The sequence below is a fragment of the Hypanus sabinus genome, chromosome 9 (assembly GCF_030144855.1).
Source record: "Hypanus sabinus isolate sHypSab1 chromosome 9, sHypSab1.hap1, whole genome shotgun sequence".
NCBI lineage: Eukaryota > Metazoa > Chordata > Chondrichthyes > Myliobatiformes > Dasyatidae > Hypanus > Hypanus sabinus.
In genome coordinates this window covers 124,924,100-124,942,370 of record NC_082714.1, presented here as the reverse complement: position 1 = coordinate 124,942,370, position 18,271 = coordinate 124,924,100, and the positions used below count along the sequence as shown (strand labels likewise).

The following is an 18,271-nucleotide window of genomic DNA, read 5'->3' as shown; positions in this document are numbered from 1 at the left end:
TCCCTGATGAAAACAGCAGTTTGTCATTGAAACATTGGTTATAATAGATAATTGTACCCATCTGGAAGCTCAAGAAGAGTTTAATTATGCTTTATGTTTGAAAAGCTGAATATTATCAAATTTACATAGCTTTTATTGTAATGCATGGTTTTAGACTGATAAGATTGTATAAAGATTGAAAATATGGTCAAATGAATTCAGCTTTTGACACCTTCAACCTTGAGAAACAGGTTTCTAAGTTTCCTGCAACATCATGTATTGCCCAACTCCACAAACTGATGCAGTAAAACAAATAATGAATACGACTTATGGTAAAGATCATTGGCCAAGTCACAGCCAGAGTGCTGTGGGATTCTGCGCATCAGAAGTGAGGATAAGTGGTGTAAAAAGAAAAACAGAAGTGGATTTTTTTGGGACCATAGGAAGAGAATGGTGTCAAAACTTGGCACTTCTGGTATAGATAAAGGGTTTCCATTGGGAGGCATGCCAGTAACCAGAGGTTAGAGATTTACAATAATCTCAAAATATTCAGGGAGGGAATAAAAAAAATCTCCAAAATAAACAGCAAATCACAATCTTGAACACTGTCAGAAATAACTGCACAGAGATTCAATGGATATTTAACTGAAAGAGAGAACATTTTCAGCACTAGGGCAAAAACAGTGGAGTGCAATTAATTGGATTGTTCAAATAGCAAGTCTTTTACCTCGATTGGTGATCCTTAGAAACAGCTTAAACTAAATGTTGAGGGATATGTCAGTTTGCTAAAACAGTAAACACAGGTCCGGGCTGAGAACTACAGGTGAGACAGAAGCCATGCACCATTGATTAACTGGATTTATATAAATTTCTTTTCATTCACTAGAATGTTGTATGCCACCTTCACAATACCACCTCTTACAACTGTTTCATCCTTGTCTGTCCATTACAATGTTAACTTTAACCCTTACTGTAGTTTAGTAGTTCATTATTAGTACTACATTCTGATTTTCTTTGACAGCTTTCTCATTTCTCTAATCTAAAGACTACAATTCTTCCTGGTTTTTAACCAGGCTAAGGTAATTTAATAAAGTACATTTCATGAATCAAACTTGATTAGCTCACTTGGAGTTTAACAAATAAACTAGTTGAGGCAGAGGAGCTAAATCTTTTAAACAATTTACTGTTTCCAAATGGCTAAGCTTGAAAAATTTATGTCGGTGTATATGTGTGTGCATATTAAAAATTACAAGATGCATATAACTTGTGATACGATTAGGGTTTTTCCCCAATGTGTGCTCACCAATTAATCACTATATATGATTCACTTTCAAGCTAGTGGGAAATCTCACAGAATTGAAAATTTATGACTTCAGATTAAAATCCATCACGTGACAGGTGTGAGTTATATCAAAAAGCTAAAACACCATCTGTAAATTTTCAAGTGTGGTAATCAGGTAAAACCTTACTGTTAATGAAACAAAAATAGACAAAAATTGTGTATGAAAACAAATGAACCACTGTTAGATGAAGCATTTTTTCTATCAATTTGTAATTCTTAATTTTTACTCAGTGTGGAATACTTTTGAAGATCATGAGAAAGTGAAAGATTCCATGTAGACCACAGATATTTCCAACAGAGATATCAATTTTAGTTGAGAAACTTTAATACCAGAATGTGGATTGATCTGGGGACTTTGTGTCATCTCATTGCTTTACAATTATAAATGCCTTTTCTACACATAATACAACCTTTCAAATGTGACTCATTTCTAGAAAATTGTAAACTTGAGGTAGTACAGAAAATATTGACAATAAACACATTCTAAACAAATAAACTTACATTTTTATTCAATACCTGAATGTATTCCCACACTTTAAGCATTTCCATCAATTTTTCCTAATCATGCAATTTCCCCATAAGCTTTCTGAGCAAATACATGACCAAATAAATGTAAGAGCTGAGGCTTTTGTTAAGCAAATAAATGACTCTTGCATGTTTTATTAACAAAATCCTGGTCTTTTTTTGAAAAAAGATAAAGGCAAGATTAATCAGGAAAATTCTGGTAATCATGATTTCTGAAAATTATGTCAGTGACTTCAAGCAGCACAAATACTGCATTTAATAAAACAAAGTGCCAAGGAGGAAACTGAAGAGAAAATTAAGTTTTACACACTTAATAAATGCTAACAAATTTATCTCCCAAAGTAGTTTTCAAAATAAAGCCCTCCGTGTTCCTTCAACTCATTCTCCACATCTTCCCATTTCCATTTTGGTTATGGTCATCTGACATTCAGATGACAGCAACTTGTCATTTCCTTCAGCGTCAATGTCTGGCACTTTGTGCATGTACTGTTTGGAAGCTGTGAAATAGGACACCAGTCATGCTCACTTGGCACAGAGTGCTTCCAAATCAACTGGCTCACACCATCTCAAGGTCAATCAGAAATTGTCTTAATCCAGGATAGGAATTTTTTGGTTGTGCAGGTCAAGAATTGCAGAATGAAAACCAAAATATAGCGCTCCAAATAAGAGTATTACAGAGATGACAGATTTCTCTTACGCAGATGCCTTTACATATGAACACAGAAATTCATAAAATTACAAGCAGCTTGACATATGTAGATAGTAATCACTTGAATAAGCTACCTTAAATCTGCTCCAAGATGCTGTAAACATCTAGAAATTTTGAAAAATTACCTTCATATTGCTATAAAATTATAATCAAACAACAAACACAGGGAAATCTGCAAATGCTGGAAATTCAAACAACAACACACAAAATGCTGGTGGAACACAGCAGGCCAGGCAGCATCTATAAAGAAAAGCACTGTTGAAGTTTCGGGCCAAGATCCTTCGTCAGGACTTGAGTCCTGTGTTCCAACATTTTGTGTGTGTTGTTTATAGTCAAACAAGATGGTTTCCTGTGCATATATTAGCATGACCAAGTCCACTTGTATGACGAATAAGCACTTCTCGAGCTTCCAGCTGGGTACAGGTATCAATTTTAGCCTGTAAAAATTGATACCTAACACTGATGGAAGTCTGAGAAGAGTTTACTTCTCATATACACTAAGAAAGCACTAGATCCTTTTTCCATTTGCATGGTTTTCAAAACAGCTTTGCAAATTAGTACGTTTCAAACCTCTCCCTTCAACTATGTGTGCAGCCAAACTAGGGAGCAAACTTCATATTAGCTTGAACCCCGTGTCAACAATCACAAAGACTTGTCCATATGAGTTGCAGAAATCACCCAGTTTTGTTATCTATGGAACAGAAAATGCTGAGGGAAATAAAATGCAAGTTGTTCATTACAAATAAATAGAGATGAGATGGTATATCAGATTGAAGAGATTAAATTTCCTATCTCCAATAATCTAAGTTTACCATAGGGAGAATTGATGAGAAATTTATTTATTACATAGTTTGTTGAAGGAGATGGAACATTTTGCCAAAAGGATTGTTTAAAGATTGAACATTGCTTGACAATGTTCTCAACTCAAGTGTGATCAATGAGAGAAAGATGGTGTAATGATTCCAATCTAGATGCCCGAAATCACAAACTAGGAATAAGTCTTCAAACTCCAGCATTGCATCTGGTCCAGTTTATCTCAAGAATGTCTTCATCAGAACATAGCAGGTAGTATTAAACTGATCTCCTGCTGCAGGTGCCCTAAAATACTACAAATGCAGGAAGTTGTGAAATAAAGCAGAAAATTCTGAAAATACATTCTAAGTCAGATACTTACAGAGAGAGAAACTAAATATTTCAACTATATTCTGAATGGTCACAACTCTGAAATATTAATTGTATTTCTCTCTCCAAAAATGCTGCCCAACCTGCAGTGTATTTCAGCCATTTTTTATTTTATTACTTTATGATAATGTGGAATAATGCTTTAAACAAAACTTATCTCAAGCCAACATTCGTAAAATACGTGGTCATTTTTCCTTTTAATTTTTTCCCATATTCATTCACAATTTTGGCCACTTTTCTAAAACTGCTCATTTTTATTCACTGTCTCACCCAGTCCAGCCAGTGTCTGCAGAAATGACCATCAATGTTACATAATTTCTTACAAAAAAGCCATTGACCTGAAATAATAATTTTCTCTTCATAGGTGCTGCCTGACCTACTGAATTTCTTTAATCCATTCATCTTTTTTGAGCCTTTCACCTTATAAATTTGCTTTGTTTGCCTTCTTTAAAATAGTTTAATGACTCTAATTGTTTGCCCAAGGAGTGTCCCTTTACAGGATCAAGGACATGGAGAAAGATGAAGTGGTTAAGAGGTAGATCTCAGTACTTGATGAGTTTCCTTGAACAGGGCACTAAGAGACACATTTTCAAAGTGTTAATCAATCAGTGATTATCTAATTTAGTTGATTAGCAGCAGCCAATGAAACGTATTAAGGGTCAGATGGAGTGGCCATTGTTGGAGTGGGAGGCTTTGGCATGAATTGGCGGAGTTAAAAGTCCTGGTGTGCGGGGTCAGATCATCACTTAAAAGGGGCTTCAATGACAAGGCACAGCTAAGAACAGACTAGGTTTAACTTTGTTGCTGGTTCCCCTTTAGCCATTCTATCACTTACAGGAGAGCTGCAGTGATCCCTCTGTGGCACTGTGAAGCTCAGAAGGGTACACCCAACCAGGGTGCGAGTCACAGGATACTTGATAGTGCCAGGGGAGGGGGACAGGTAGGAGATGGTGGCCACAGAAGAGATGCCAGGATATAATGTCTTACCTCTCAGATGTTAGGGTCAAAGATGTTTGAATTGGGTGCAGAAAATTCACAAAAGGGAGAGTAAACAGCTAGAGATTGTGTACCGATGACAGGGAGATCTGCTTTTCCCTCCAGGATTATTTTAAATTTGAGCAGAATTTAGCAGAGTTAAATCAGTGAGATGGGTACTCAAAATAAATGAAACATGTATCAGAATAGCCACATTTACATTTACAGGATCACTGCTTCAATTTGTGTCTATTCTAATGCATAAAAGCTTAAAAGGTAAAGCGAACAAACTGAGGATGAGATTGCCTCTAGAATATTGTGGCCATAGTAGAAGTGTAGCTGAGAGAAGAGCAGGACTGGCAGCTTAGGCTATATCCACACTACGCCAGATAAATCCATAACCGAAGCTTTTTCTCTTCGTTTTTACCCTCCATCCACACTAAAATGGCGTTTTCGTCCCCCAAAACTGGAGCTTTTCAGAAATGCTTTCCAGGGTGGGTATTTTTGAAAATGCCGCTCAGGCAGATCGGTGTGGATGGGGTAACCGGAGAAGTCTGAAAACACTGTCAGATGGCAGTGCGCCATTTCATTGTTTTCTTGAAGGCAACCTAACAATTTCAGAACAGACGGCAACGAGACTGAAGCCAGAAGAGTTAGAAATGTACTCACCAAATACTTTGACCCATAACTTACTGAATAAATAAGTATACTGTATTCACTTTGCCTTGTTTTCTGTCCTTGCTCATATGAAGGTGGTTTACTTATTTATGCAAGTACTTCTCTGACAATGGATGTGTAACAGCCTAATGTAACATTGTATGGAAATACAAGATAATACTGATGCAGACATGTTTTACACATTTAACAAGGTGCTTTATTAATGCAACAGAGTTAGTCAGTTTTTCAATGTTCGTCGTCAGCCGGGTCAATCTGTCCGTGAACTCCCTGGCAATTGCCTCCATACGCTTCATTATTTGTTTTTTTTTACTTTTAAATCTTCCTGCACAAAAGCCAACAGCTGCCCGTCGTTTAAGTTTTTCGAGTCTGTAACTGAACAAACATGCACTGTCTTTCACAGCGAGATTCAAAACACCAAACATGCCACTTGTTTTTGGTAAGTGTGTCCTGCGCATGCGCAGTAGGAGGAGATTCGACAAAATCTCCGTTTCAATTTGGACAGAGATGTTTTTTAAAACTCAGTGTGGATGCCTATAATTTTTTACGCGAAACCAGCATTTTCAAAATTATCCGGGGTCTAGTGTGGATGTAGCCTAAGTGTTCCAGGATATTGATGCTTTAGTTGTGGCAGAAGAACAAGTGAGAATGGAGGAGGTGTTACCTTTCTAATAAGGGAGGAGATACCAGTGCTACTTTAAGAGTGCATCCTTGATGGATTATCTCACAAGGCAATTGAATAGAATTTAGAATTAACAGGCTCCAAATAGTCGGCCGAACACGTGGAGCAGATGTGTTGAAGTTGTGAAAGCAGTATGTAGAGCTAATGGGAGAAATCAATTTTCCCAGAATTGATTAGGCCACTCAGAGTGCAAAGGGCTGGGTGTGAGAAAATTCGTACAGTGTGTCTAAGACAGTTTTAATGCGTGGCAATAGACAATAGGTGCAGAAGTAGACAATTCGGCCCCTCGAGTCTGCACCGCCATTCTGAGATCATGGCTGATCATTCACTATCAATACCCAGTCCCTGCCTTGTCCCCATATCCCTTGATTCCCCTATCCATCAGATATCTATCCAGCTCCTTCTTGAAAGCATCCAGAGAATTGGCCTCCACCGTCTTCCGAGGCAGTGCATTCCACACCTCCATAACTCTCTGGGAGAAGAAGCTCTTCCTCAACTCTGTTTTAAATAACTGACCTCTTATTCTCAATCCATGCCCTCTGGTACTGGACTCTCCCAACATCTGGAACATATTTCCTGCCTCAATCCTATCAAATCCTTTAATTATCTTAAACGTTTCAATCAGATCCCCTCTCAATCTCCTCAATTCCAGCGTGTACAAGCCCAATCTCTCCAATCTCTCTGCGTAAGACAGCCCTGCCATCCCAGGAATCAACCTAGTGAATCTATGCTGCACTTCCTCAATTGCCAGAATGTCCTTCCTTAAACCTGGAGACCAAAACTGTACACAATATTCCAGGTGTGGTCTCACCAGGGCCCTGTACAAATGCAAAAGAACATCCTTGCTCTTGTATTCAATTCCCCTTGTAACAAAGGCCAACATTCCATTTGCCCTCTTCACTGCCTGTTGCACTTGCTCATTCACCTTCATTGACTGGTGAACTAGGACTCCTAGGTCTCTTTGCATTTCTCCCTTACCTAACTCGACACCGTTCAGACAATACTCTGCCCTCTTGTTCCTGCTTCCAAAGTGGATTACTTCACATTTATTCACATTGAATGACATCTGCCAAGTATCTGCCCACTCACTCAGCCTATCCAAATCTCCCTGTATTCTCCTAACGTCCTCTTCGCATGTCACACTGCCACCCAGTTTAGTATCGTCAGCAAACTTGCTGATACAGTTTTCAATGCCCTCATCTAAATCATTGACATAAATCGTAAAGAGCTGTGGTCCCAATACAGAGCCCTGTGGTACCCCACTAGTCACCTCCAGCCAGTCTGAAAAACACCCATTCACTGCTACCCTTTGCTTTCTATCTGCCAACCAGTTTTCTATCCATGTTGAAACCCTGCCCCCAATGCCATGAGCTCTGATTTTACTCACCAATCTCCTATGTGGCACCTTATCGAATGCCTTCTGAAAATCTAGGTACACAACATCTACTGGCTTACCCTCGTCTAACATCCTTGTTACACCCTCAAAAAACTCCAACAGATTAGTCAAGCATGATTTGCCCTTGGTAAATCCATGCTGGCTCGGCCTAATCCTATTTCTGCCATCTAGATGTGCCACTATTTCGTCCTTAATAATGGACTCAAGCATCTTCCCCACGACTGACGTTAGGCTAACAGGGCGATAGTTCTCCGTTTTCTCCTTCCCGTACTCGGGAAGGCACAATTCTGTTTGTTTTAAAATAGTTATGGAAAAAAATAGAACAGGTCCACAGGTTCAAGCCCTGAACTGGAGCTGGGCCAACTCTGACAGCATTAGGGATGGATCTACCAGGGGTCGACTGTTTAGTGGAAGGCTTTTAAAAGCATTCAGTGAAGGTTGAGGTATAGCAAGGCTCTGAGAAGCAAAAAGGAGGAAGTGTATATGCCTTTTAGGCATTTGGGTATGAATGAATCCCTCGATGGAATACTAAAAAAGCTTATGACCAGGCTTCAGAGGGAAATATGAAGGGAAAAAGAGAGTAAGAGCTGGATATGGGAGGCAGAGTTTTTAGAGAGGCAGAAAGCAACAACTCAAGTGTATAAGATGGTGAGAGTGGTTTAGTGTGCTGGCTTTCAATTTCAGCAGTCAGGGCATTAATATGCACAAATATGCAGTTAAACAAAGTAGTTGGTGAAAGTGCACTTGAAGTACTGTGTAGTTTTAGCCACCCTGTTTATAAGGAAAGACTATATTAAGCTGAAGAGGATGCACAACACACCTCTGCAACTAGATACTTGGCTTCCTCACCAGCAGACCACAGTCTGCGTGGACCGGAAATAGTATCTTCTCCTCACTGTCACACCTCAGGGATGTGTGCTTAGCCCACTGCTCTACTCTCTTTACACCCAAAACTGCGTGGCTAAGCATAGCTCAAACGGCATCTAAAAGTTTGCAGATGGCAGAATTTCAGATGATGACATGAAGGCATAAGGAGCAATATAAATCAGCTGGTTGAGTGGTGTTGGAACAAAAACTTTGCATTCAATGTTGGCAAGACCACTAAATTGATTGTGGACTTCAGAAAGGAGAAATTGAGCGAAAAAACATCAGTCCTCATCAAGAAATCGTAGTAAGCAGTTTCAAGTTCCTGGGTATCAACATCTCTGAAGATCTATCTAGGGCTCAACGTACGATGTAATTACAAAGAAGGCCAGGCAGCTGCTATATTTCCTTGTCAGTGTGAGGTGAAGTGATGTCACCAAAGACACTTGCAAATTTCTAGATATACCGTGGAGAGCATTCTAACTGGACGCATCATCGTCTGGTACGGCGGCACCATTGCAAAGGATCAGAAAACACTACAGAAAGTTATAAACTCAGCCAGCTCCATTATTGCACTAGCCTCACCAGCATCCAGGATGCCTTCAAAGGTAATGTCTCAAAGTCACACCTGTCATTAAGAATGCCCATCACCCAGAACATACTCTCCTTTCATTGATACCATCAAGGAAGTGGTAAAGGAGCCTTAAGACACACAATCAACATTTCAGGAATACTTTTTCCTCCTCCACCATGAAATTTCTCAATGGACAATGAACCCATAAACACTTCCTCAGCATTTTCCCCTCTCTTTTTGCACTAATTTAATTCATTTTTATATATACTTATAGTAATTTATAGTTTTTACTATATATTGCAATGTACTGCTGCCACAAAATGACAAATGTCATGACATATACCAGCAATATTAAACCTAATTCTGATTCAGAAGAGATTTACAAGGATGCTTCCTGAACCAGGGAGCTGGAGGATTGGTCCCTTTCAATCTTTATTCCTTAGGATGCAAAAGAATGATGGGTGACTTCAGTTTATAAAACCATGGGGGGATGAACAGGTGACCAGTTAAAAGAATGCTACAGCACAGAAACAGGCCATTCAGCCTATCTAGTCCATGTCAACTATTATTCTGCCTTGTCCCATCAGCTTGCGCCCAATATTTCTTCTCTTAAACATTGGAATCAAACCCACATCAACCACTTCCACTACAGCTCGTTCCACATTCTCAGAACCTTCTGAATGAAAAAGTTCCACCCATGTTCCCCTTAAACATTTCACCTTTCACTCTTAATTTCTGACCTTCAGTTCTAGTCTCACCCAACCTCAGTGAAAAAGGCCTGCATGTATTTACACTATCTATACTGTTCACAGTTTATTCAACCTTTCCCTATAGCTTAAGTCCTGGTAACGTCTTTGTGAATTTTCTCTGCACTCTTTCAATCTCACTGGTTTATTTCCTGTAGGTAGGTATGCATTTCTGGTCATAGTAGTCCATATTAGGCCTCACCAACATTTATACAACTTCAACATAACATCCCACTCGATATTTTGATTTATGAAAGCCAAGTGTTTCTCCCCAGGGTTGGAAGTGAAAAGCTGAAAGGTGTAGATACATTGACATTTCAAAAAAAAAACAGAAGCTACTGGGTAACTGAAATGGGCTGCCAGAGGAAGCGGTTGTGGTGGGTACAATTGCAACAACTGAGGGATTTGGCCAGGTACATGACAGAATGGGGCTTAGAGGGAAACAGGCCAAATGTGGGAACTGGGACTAGGAAAGAGGCTGCCATGTTTGGCATGGGCCTGTGGGATCAAAGGACCTGTGTCTGTGTTGTATTACTCTGATTCCATCCTCTTATTTCTGTGTTGCCAAATTTCAAGATTGAAGTCGTCTGGGAAATGTCTACTGAAGTATAGTTTCCGCTTTAAGTTTGGTGGTGTCATAATTACCTTAAACCAGTTTATCTATTGCAGTATTCTACTTCAGACAGTTGAATACCAAATGTTCTAATATAATGTTCTATGCTACTACTTGCCACAAGTGGATGAAGTAATAATCCACAGGACACACACCCTCCACACACACACTGCAGCTGTCTAAGTAAGTTCAGATTGGTTTCATGTAGAAAATAAATTGAAGCCTGCATCATGGCCAAATCTGAGTTAGGGCCAAAGAAGCTACACACTCCCCTTCAGAAAGGTCTGTGTAGATGAGTACGTACCTTTGAGAACATACTGTACATACCCAAACAAAAAGCTGTGGAGGAATCAGGTGATTGATTTCCAGTCTGAAAATCGGTGCCAAGCAACTAGCAAGAGAGTTCAATAGATCTTCAGTCGAGGTTCCCACCTGCTTCAAAAGGGTGTTAATCATACCAGTGCTCAAGAAGAGCAGGGTGAGCTGCCTCAATGACTATCGCCCAGTTGCAGTTACATTAACTGTGATGAAGTGCTTTGAGAGGTTGGCCACAACTAGAATCAACTCCTGCCTAGGCAAGGAATTGCACCCTCAGCAATTTGCCTATCAGCAAAATAGGTCTACAATGGATGCAGTCTCACAGCTCTCCACTCTATCTTGGATCACCTGGACAATAATAATATCTACAACAGGATGCTGTTTTTTTATTATTACAGCTCAGCATTCAACATAATCCTACCCTCAGTCTGAGTCAAATTCCAAAAACGTTGTACCTCCTTTTGCAACTAGAACCCGGACTTCCTTACTGGAAGGCCACAGTCCAAAACATAAAAATTAATTTGGAGGAAATGTTGGGAGCCCAAGAGATGCAAATCTCAGTTTGTTCTTTAATTTAAGTAAGTCATGTACTTAGCACATGGTAATGTCATAATCCATGTAATTCACTTATTTTTCATTTAACCATTTGTGCTTTATTTAAGCAAACAATGCACTGCTCCAAAGAGCACTATTTGAGGGCATTCTTATCTTCAGACATCAGGCTCTGTAATGAGTCAATGTACAGCTGGGGAAGTGATGGCTTCCTCCTGTTAAACTGTTTGAGGTAACTTTTTTTTTAATACTTTCTTACTTCTCTTCTAATATTTGTATATCTGTGCACTTGTAATGCTACTGTGACACTAATTTATTTTGGGATCAATGAAGTGTCTATCTAATCAATAGATTTACAAGATTATTCAAAAAAGACTGAAATGTTAAATACACACTGTGGAGACTGAAAATAACTTCTCCTCCTCTCTGACAATAAACACAGGTGCATAATACTTGATTAAGAGTAGTTTTACCCTCCAAAGCACAAAATTCCGTAACTCTGCATGACTCGTCCAATCTATGCGCCTAATAACGAATCATGAAGGAAGGTCATTTGTACTATCAACTGTGCTTCGTGTACACTAAGCAATTAATAAATTAATCTACATATCTGTTCAAGGAAGAGCAAAAACAGTTCAAAACCAAAAACAACAATTTTGTTTTTGACAAGAGATTAATATTTAAACATGATCTTTTTCTTTGTAAAGTTAGTTTTTTTTTTAAATGATCCAAAGATGATTCTACTCCAAGAACACGGGTACTGCATGGCTACTCCATCAGTGTGCTGCTTGTTGATCAGAGAAGGGCTTCTTAGGGTGTCAGAGAAGGGCTGGCCAAGGTGTCAAAGGAGACATCTGAGACGCTAGAGGAGCAGCTGCAGACAGTTTTACTGCCCACTACCTGAAAGCATCAAAGTTGGTACAGTATAACCATGGGAGATTGCCTCTGACATTTCACTTGCGATCACAAGACTCTGTTGGACAGTGATAATCCTTGTCTGGTGTCAACATGGAGCTGTGTAACATCGGCTGCAGCAAGAACTAGGGCTCGAGCCTTGTGCTTGCCTGCTGCTGCTGCAGACCAGGTGAGAGGTGTGGAGAGCTACAGCGTGGTGACCCAGCTCGGCTGGGGCCTGGCCTTTCCCATAGGTGCTGCCCTCCCATGTTTGAGCAGTGGAATGTAAGACTGGATGGCATGCATCTGGACACCACCAGGAGACTGTACCATCGATTTCCGGACATTGTCGCTCAGGGTCTTGGACCATATACATGTTTTTATTTTGAGTGAATATGCTTCTTTGCTCAGTATTTTGAATTACGTTACTGCTATTATTGAACATTTGATTGCTATTTTGAATATTTTGTACCTTGACCCCAGTTGAACGCTGTCTCATTCAGCTTTATCTATGTAAAATAAACCCTTCAATTCAAGATCCAAATCTTATAAATACAAGCCAATCTTTAAACAACCACAGCTGAATGGTAGTGTATTCCACAAAATATCTGAATTTATAAGTCTTTGCAACTATCCACCCAATCAGAAATATGAAGTGCATCTCCCGGAGAAAAATGAAGATTACAAATGATAAGCATCAAAGTGTAATGGTAAAGGAGAGATCACTAAAGACTATAACAGAGCTGGGGAATGCTCTTGGCTTTAAATTTAGTAGTTACAGGCTATTTCTGTACAAGCACCATGTATTGCTTGGTTTCCATTTAATCTTCCATTTTCTTTTAACATTTTAGACCACCTAATCTTTATTCCAGCTCTAGAATTTGGAATATTAATGTTAGTGCAAAAAACTAATTTTACCTACCTTTTGGCAACTTTATGCTCCATTCTAAACTAGATTGCAGTAGGTATCGCCAGTAATGTTTAAAGGTTCGTAGCAAGTTAAAATAGGTTTGTGCAATAATGGAACTTTATTTTGAAAACATGATTTTTCAGAGGACAGCGTGAATCAAAATAAACTGTCAATTTATTTTTATATCAGGTTTTAAAACAGCTGCATCAGAATGGTACAATTTCCTAGCAACTTGCCTTTTACTGATTTGTATCTTAGACACTTAAAACTAGAAACACAAAATCCTGCCTAATGCTCTCCTGCCTGCTAATTATTAGGCCAGCTTTTCCTTTGGTTGATGTTGCATTTCTAATCCAAATTACAATGTGGGATGACGGTAACTGAATTGGGAGAGTAAGTATATAGAATGCACAGTACAATGCAGAAGTCTGAGACATCCTAGATTTTCTTTATATGCTTTCAGATAGTATAGCCTCCACAGAGTCCTGATTTCAACATCATTCAGGCTGTCTCCGATAATCTGTTGAGATAGAAGCACGCGAGACAGCCAAAGTCAGCAGAAAATCTGTGGCAAGTTCTCCAAAATGCTTGGAACAACCTCCATACCAATTTTTTTAATATATAAAACTGCATGATAGTGCACCCAATAGAAATGATTCCGTTTTAAAGGTAAAGTGTGATCACACCAAATATTGATTTGATTTAGTTTTTTACTGCTTACTGCTCTTTATACTAATGTTTGGTTTTCAGTTCATTATTTTTGAAAGCATTTTCATTTTACATAAACCTTTTTTACATGTGCATAAGGCTATTGCCAATATTATACATGAATAAGCAAATTTAACAACGAATAAAGTGATAAGATTGTTTTATTCTAATTATAAATTAGATTATTCTTTATAAAGTTATTAACCATGAAAATCAGTTAACAACCACGCAGATTGTACTTTGTGCTTTCTATTATCATTTGTATATCATTAACAACAGAATTGATCTTACAGGTAAGCGAAAACAAGAGTTGGAAGTAATAGTTCACTAGAAAGAAGTAGCTTAAATGAAGAAGTGCTCTTGACAGATACTGTATGCACACACAGGAGTAATTAAAGAATTACTTAAATACTGTTTCATTGGTAATTAGGGTAATTTTGACTATATTATACAATTAATAAATTACCATTGTTGATATAAGAAAACCAGCAAATAATACCACACTTTTTTCTTTCAAACATTAACAGAAAATTATTGAAATGAGTGCTTATGTAAAGGAGTGGTGGGGTGGGCATACATCTCAGCCAAAGAAGCTATAAAGCGCCCCTTCCCTCTGCCAGCCTACGGCCACCCTTTGGCAAAGTGTAGCACCTGCTTACCCCGTGATCAGGGCCACGTGAAGCCATGGGAGCAACTGGTTACGTGACCGTGGACACCAGGTGGACAGTCTCTGCAGAGTATTGATAATAGCTGGAGTCACCCATCTTGTAAAGACACTGCCCAGAAGGCAACAATGGCAAACCACTTCTGTAGAAAAATGTGCCAAGAACAATCACTGTCATGGAAAGACCAAAATACAAATACTTTATTGTCACCAAACAATTGATACTAGAGTGTACAATCATCATAGTGATATTTGTTTCTGCGCTTCACACTCCCTGAAGTACAAATCAAAGTAAATATAATAAAAATTTAAATTATAAATCATAATTAGAAAATAGAAAAGGGAAAGTACGGTAGTGCAAGTCAGGTCCAGGTATTTGGAAGGTACGGATCTGTTCAGCAGTCTTATCACAGTTGGAAAGAAGCTGTTCCCAAATCTGGCCGTGCAAATCTTCATGCTCCTGAACCTTCTCCTGGAGGGAAGTGGGACAAAAAGTGTGTTGGCTGGGTGGGTGGGACTTATCCTTGATTATCCTAGCAGCACTGCTACGACAGCATGTGGTGTAAAGTGAGTCCAAGGATGGAAGATTGGTTTGTGTGATGTGCTGGGCTAGGTTCACGATCTTCTGCAGCTTCTTCCGGTCTTGGACAGGACAACTTCCATACCAGGTTGTGATGTACCCTAGAAGAATGCTTTCTACAATGCACCTATAAAAATTAGTGAGGGTTTTAGGGAACAGGCCAAATTTCTTCAGCTTTCTCAGGAAGTAAAGGCGCTGGTGGGCCTTCTTGGCAATGGACTCTGCTTGGTTAGACCAAGTCAGGTCATTTGTGATCTTCACCCCGAGGAACTTGAAGCTTTTGACCTGTTCCACCCGTGCACCACCAATGTAGATGGGGTTGTGCAGTCCGCTACTCCTTCTGAGGTCAACAACCAATTCCTTCGTCTTGCTGACGTTGAGGGATAGGTTATTGTCTTCGCACCATGCCACCAGGTTCTTAATTTCCCCTCTGTTCTCAGCATCCGTGGAAACGAGCAGTCAGGACTGAAGAGGGAGAGAGCAGGGGCCTATAAAGAAGGTGGGGGAATGGTAGGAAGAAGGCTGGTAGGTGCCAGGTGAAAAACCAATAAGGGGAAAGATCAAGGGGTGGGGGAGGGGAAGCAGGGAGGGGGTAGGCAGGAAAGGTGAAGAAGGAATGTAAGGGGAAAGCACTATGTAAGAGAAGGCAGAATCATGAGACAGGTCCCTGCTTCCCCTCCCCCGTTAAACTGTCCCGTTAAGATTTTGACATGCACCTTTAAATGATGGAAAACATTCTAGGAAGTAGAAACAACCAAATATGCCATGTCACAAAGAGATGAAGGCAGATAACAGAAAGTAATGTCATGGGGTTAGAAAAATTAGACTGCTGGGAGCTAGCACAGAGTGTGGGCCAAGTACCCTCTTCCTGTGCTGAAAGAATTCATTGATTTCACAAGCAACTGCTTACTTGAGTTTTCTTGGAAGTGCAATTGTATGGCTGGGAGGTTTTAAGAAGGAAATAGAGGTTAGGGCCTCAGCAGCTGAGAAATAACTATTCATGTATGAAAGCTCAACCCAAGTGTGCAAGTATTTTAATATTGCAAGAATATGCAGAATTGAGGGGCAGACTTGAATTCAAGGATGGACATTTTCAGAAAAAAAACTGTAGATTTGGTCACATATCTGAGAGTTGTTGGGGGTCAGGGAGATTTACAACCCTACAAAAAGAAAAACAGTTCAAACACACTCTGTCCCTTAAGACAGTAGAAAGGAGGAATAACATTTAGTGATGAAATAGATGTGAAATCCAAATACTGACCAAAGTAGCCATTCTGTCCCAGAATCTAATGAAGCAAATTTTTTAATTTTTTTTAAGTAGTACTGAAAGAGAAAACTGCTCACTTCTGTCTTTAGTAAGAATGGAATATCTGGGCCAGAAAATAAGTTTTTTTCCAGGTTATAACTAAGATAAACTGCACTAACATGGAAGAGTGCAAATAACCTAATATAGTGATGGCTCAGTTTTAGCAAAGAACAGAACTGGGTTGGCTGCTTGTTCCTTGTGCGGTGTGTTTCTTTAACAGGATTGACCATGCAATGACAATGTTAATGGGGAGTTCACAAAGAATTTCATTATCTCTCGAGAAAGTCATATACACTCAGCCCCCACTTAATGCTGAGGATGCATTCCACGGAGCTGGAGCTCTTATGTAAATCAGCATTATGCGAGGTCATTATAACATTACGCAAATATACGTGTGCCTGCTTTTTAAAAAAATCAAACCCAAGATATATGAATACACAGTAACTCGTGGAGTAAAAAACACACAAATAGGCCTAAGTCGTACGTCAGTGGAGCAGCAATGTATCACAGCAGTAGCAGAGGAAAGCAGGTGGTGATCATTCCGACTATGCTGTGGGTCCTCCTCTAACTTTGGCTTCTTCTTCAAATAGGCAACGAGATTTGACTGCCTTTTCTTAAGTTTCCTCTCATGAAGTAGTTCTCGGTAGCAGGAAATCATGTCGCGAACACCTCTCCTTGACTTATTGCTTCACTCCCAGTCAGTCATTATTAATGAACTGGTCCACGGTGAACATGGTGGTGCTAGTGCTGAGGAATCCTGCAGTGAGATTTCTTGCTGGTGTTTCCTCCACATTGAAGACAATGAGGATAATCATCCTTTTCAATTATAGCCTTCAGTGTTTCAGGAAAATCCTGGGCTGCCTTGCTGTCTGCACTAGCTGCTTCACCCCAGAGATACAAATACTATGGAAGTTACAATGCTGTTTAAATCTATCAAGCCAACCTCTGCTGGCCATGAATGTTATTGATGCATCTTCCTCACCAGCTTCCAAATGCCCCATCACTTCCAGTTTCACATCCATGCTAATGCTTTTCCTAGACACCTTCGATATACTGCCCTCACTGGAAGTTGAAAGCAATTTTCCAGTCATAATGGATGAAAAACAGAGAGAAATAAATTGGCAAGGGAGCAAGAACACTTCCACATACGGGGGAGGTAGAGCGTGAACTAATATGTGATTGGCTATGAGTGGCTCAGAGCGTATGTAAAACACTCTCATTGGCTGATTGAATGTTTACTGTAATGGCAGTTGTTCTTGAGAATTTTGTTGTTTAAAAAGAATTTTTGTCATGTTTTAAAAATTTCAATAGATAATTGAATACAGGTTTCCCCCGCTATCTGAAAGTAGAGCATTCCTATGAAACTGTTTGTAAACCAAAATGTTGTAAAGCGAAGAAGCAATTACCAATAATTTATATGGGAAAAGTTTTTTTGAGCGTTCCCAGACCCAAAAAAATAACCTACCAAATCATATCAAATAACACATAAAGCCGAGAATAACACAAACATATAGTAAAAGCAGGAATGAAATCTTAAATATACAGCCTATATAAAGTAGAAATATTGTATGTACACTGTAGATTCACTTATCGGAATAGGGAAGACAGTGAGCCAAAATCGATTTGGAGAGAAAAAAAAAATCGGCACATACATGCATGCACACATAACTGCCCACACAAGGCTTCACGGTCATTGTAGTCTTTCTCGGGGTAAACACATGTATAAAACGGGCGTCTTTTTTTTGGCTGACCTCTTGGGGAAAAAAACTGGACAGCGGTGTACCAGTGAAAAGCTTGTGCGAGTGTTACAACATTGGTTCTTCCACAGTGTACGATATAAAGAAACAGAAAGAAAAACTGCTATATTTTTTTGCTGATAGTGGCTCAAAGAAACAGATGTGCATAAGAAAAAACAATGAAAGATGGAAGAAGTTCGGAACTAGATAAAGTGGTGATAATGTGGTTTAATCTTCGTGTAAGTGAAGGTGTTGAACTATCTGGCAATATGGTGGAGTAACAAGCAAAAGTGTTTCATGAAGCACTAAGGTTAGAGTGCAGGCTCGAAGGGCCGAATGGT

At 39.4% G+C, this 18,271-nt stretch overlaps 1 protein-coding gene across 2 annotated transcripts in view; it reads right to left on the bottom strand.

Annotated features, from left to right (window-relative positions):
• Nucleotides 1–18,271, bottom strand: part of LOC132399781 (beta-1,4-galactosyltransferase 5-like) — a 79,130-nt gene that overhangs the window by 40,204 nt on the left and 20,655 nt on the right. The window lies entirely within an intron of this gene.